This window comes from Gordionus sp. m RMFG-2023, chromosome 2, assembly GCF_954871325.1.
Source record: "Gordionus sp. m RMFG-2023 chromosome 2, tfGorSpeb1-WG-v2, whole genome shotgun sequence".
Classification (NCBI taxonomy): domain Eukaryota; kingdom Metazoa; phylum Nematomorpha; class Gordioida; order Chordodea; family Parachordodidae; genus Gordionus; species Gordionus sp. m RMFG-2023.
Window position 1 is genome coordinate 32,863,311 of NC_088776.1, and position 3,328 is coordinate 32,866,638.

At 22.8% G+C, this 3,328-nt stretch overlaps 1 long non-coding RNA gene across 1 annotated transcript; it reads right to left on the reverse strand.

Moving 5' to 3' along the window:
* Window positions 1–811: 811 nt before the first annotated feature.
* Window positions 812–1,184, reverse strand: LOC135925073 (uncharacterized). Its single transcript, XR_010571517.1, has 3 exons — window positions 1,089–1,184; window positions 913–1,044; window positions 812–872 (listed from the first exon to the last, which is right to left on the reverse strand). It is a non-coding gene; the product is annotated as an uncharacterized LOC135925073 (long non-coding RNA).
* Window positions 1,185–3,328: the final 2,144 nt, after the last annotated feature.

The following is a 3,328-nucleotide window of genomic DNA, read 5'->3' on the forward strand; positions in this document are numbered from 1 at the left end:
ATTTTAAGTTTAGTTATATATGTAAGCTTAGTGTTAATTGTAATAGATTAAATGAAGTGGGATCCAAAGTTGAGGATTAATAATGGGGATGAAGGTTGTAGACTAGATTTATATATATATTAAACTTAACAATGCAAATATTTTAAATTGCCCTCAATCATAAGAGTGAAAAACTTTAGCCAGTATAAATAATTACAAATATTAATCATGTTTTGCTATATATTTATGCAATCTTATTTATATTTTTAAAATTACATTTTAGGAAGAAGTTAACACATGATTATCCACTAATTATATAAAAATTTTATTAATAACAATATATCAAAAATTAACACATAAACTACTAATTATATAAAAATTTTATTAATAACAATATATCAAAAATTAACAATAAAACAAATATAAAAATTATATAATAGTATTAAAAGTTTCTGTTGGTTGTGTTCTATTGATCTTGATTATTTGCATTAGTTTTAAAACCTGTTTTAAAAAAAAATCTTCATCGGAATTGTAGCCTTCCATTGTATCAACTAGGCTATCCAAAAAGAGTCTATATAAAAGATAAATAAATTATAGATAAGAATTACTGGATGCTAGATGACTTTTTTTCCAATACATTCATCAGAATTTGCAAATCATTTTTTGGCAGGTTTCCTTGTTGGAGGAGGGGATTCCTGAAAGTTACTGACAGTAAGTCTGTCAGCAACAGTGGATTGCATGAAATTAATATATTTCTTATACTTGTATTCATGCACCCCTCCTCTAGATCCGGATAGACTGTCTAATTTTTCTTTGCTCAGTTGATTCTTGATCTTAAACGCTTTTTTAAGTAGTTAACACTACAGTCATAATCAGGATATTCTTCTGATAATCTAAAAATAAAATTATTAATAATATAATATATTATTTAACTTAATTCCTATGATGGAAAGATGTTCCATCACAACGAATGTCTTCTTGTGATCAGGATGCGCCTGATTCCATATAATCTCTTCTGGTTCCAACATTTCTGCAAACCTCATTGTGATTTGGTCATTCCATGATCTAACATAATTAATATATGATGATTTAAAGATAATTATACTTACATTTTTGCTGGTGAATTCATTTCTCCACTTCAAAAAAATTTGAAAACGCAAGCAGGTTTACGTTTTGAAAAAAATAATTTAAATGAAAAACGGAAATGTGTTCAATTTGAACGAATACATTTAAAATGCATTGCTTGCGTACTATTATTCTTCACATAATAATTTTTATCATAATTTTTCTTCAAATAACTTTTAATAAATAAATTAAGTCTTAAATTTTTAGAAATCAATGTCCTCTTCACTTTTATGAAGAGTTTTTTTAAATTCAATTGTTTAGTTTTGCTATAGCCGTCTGTTCTCATAATACTTTTAGGTTTTATAGTCTTTTCAACTTTATGTTATCTAGATCCTTTATCATTTTTTTATTAATTATAAGAGTTTTTTTAATTTTATAATTTAATATTTGTATGATCAACTTCTTTAATCACTAATATTTCTTTATTAATTATGTAATTAATATCTTTTAATTTAAATATTTTAATCACATTTTGACATAGACTCGAAATTATAGTTTTGTCTTTCTTTTTAATATTAGTATGATAAATTTGTTCATCCAGATTTACTACGTCAAATATTTGAAAATTTTTAAAATATCCAATTTTTTAATTTGTATTTTATCAAAAATTCTTTGATTTTTATTAAATTATTTCTCCATTCAAAAGCATCTTGTATATTAGAATCAGGTTCGAATAATTCCAATTCTTCTAGGTCGATTGGTTCTTCATCATTTAAATTATTTATTTTCCTAATTATATTATTACAAGAATTTTTATTATCATAATTATTCCTAGTGTTTTCATCGTTCCCTCTCTCAATTGAATATGACTTTTAACTAATGGAATAAATGAATCTGGTGTAAAATGCCTTGAAAATAATTAAATTTGAGTCATCTCTCTTCAAAGCATGGGTCCACATTACCATTTTCTTAAAATATATTAAATTTTATAAAAGATTTCAGATCAAATTATATTTAAATCAAACATTATTGATTATTATACTTAAGTGAATTAAATTTAAATAAAGAAATATATTTAGAAATGGATAGTTTATATTTATTAAGGAATAACATAATTATAAGCAAAAATAAAACATAAAAGACATAAGACATAAATTATAAAAATACAAAAGAAATCTAGAATTGATTTCTATAAAAAAAAATATTCATGTATTTTTGAATTAATCTGGCTTCTAGGAAACCTGCATGTTATAATTTATTATTCATTATTTTGTTACTTTTAGAAGATGCTTTGGAAAATTAAAAATTGATGGTATTGCTACCTCTCTTAATTGAACATGATTTGTAACAGATGGAATAAATGAATCTGGTGTAAAATGCTTTGAACACTATTTACTATATTTTGTTACATTGAAGTTCTCTCTCTTCACAGCATGGGTCCACTTTTGTAATAATAATTTATCTTTCATAGGAAATCTGCCATAAATAATTTTTACAATAGAATAATATATTTGAGATATCACACTTATGAAAGAAAATTTTGCTTCCTCAGCAATATACTACCATTTTAAATCTTTTAGTAATTAAAAAATATTAAATTGAATTCTTATAAAAGATATTCATTATTAAATAATAAATTACAAATGTTAATAAAGAGCAGAAATATTTCAAGTAAAATATTCAGTAGTGACCTTTATTTGATTCATATATACTATAATATATAAGGTAGATAATAAATTGGTGTATTATAATATATATATATATATTATAAATATAAACATAATAAAAATATACCTGAAATTTATGAAATTATCATATGCTTCTTTCGTAAAAGATACAAACACAAAATGGCCACCAGTCACTTCAATTTTTGCAACTTCAAATTTGATTTTAGCATTACGATTGGCAGTCTATAGTATTAATGTCATTGATTTATTAAAGTATAGAGTAATTATATAACTGTCAAATACGTTTGTAAAAGTGGCATTTTATCTAATATTTTATAACCAATTTTATATAATAGAGGATTATAAACTATATGTCTACTTACTACTTTTTATTAAGATATCTCTTATACTTATTAGGAACTTAGTATTATTTTTAGGAAGAGGGATGGTGATTAAATTTAAAAATGAATTATATAGTTGCTTAGTGATTTTAAACTCGGCTAGTTACAATTTTATATTTGTTAATTTTGAATTAATAAATGATTATATTTATATAATTTGAGTTCTATAATAATTTAAATAATAAAAGTCAATCATTCAACTGAAGTACTAAATTA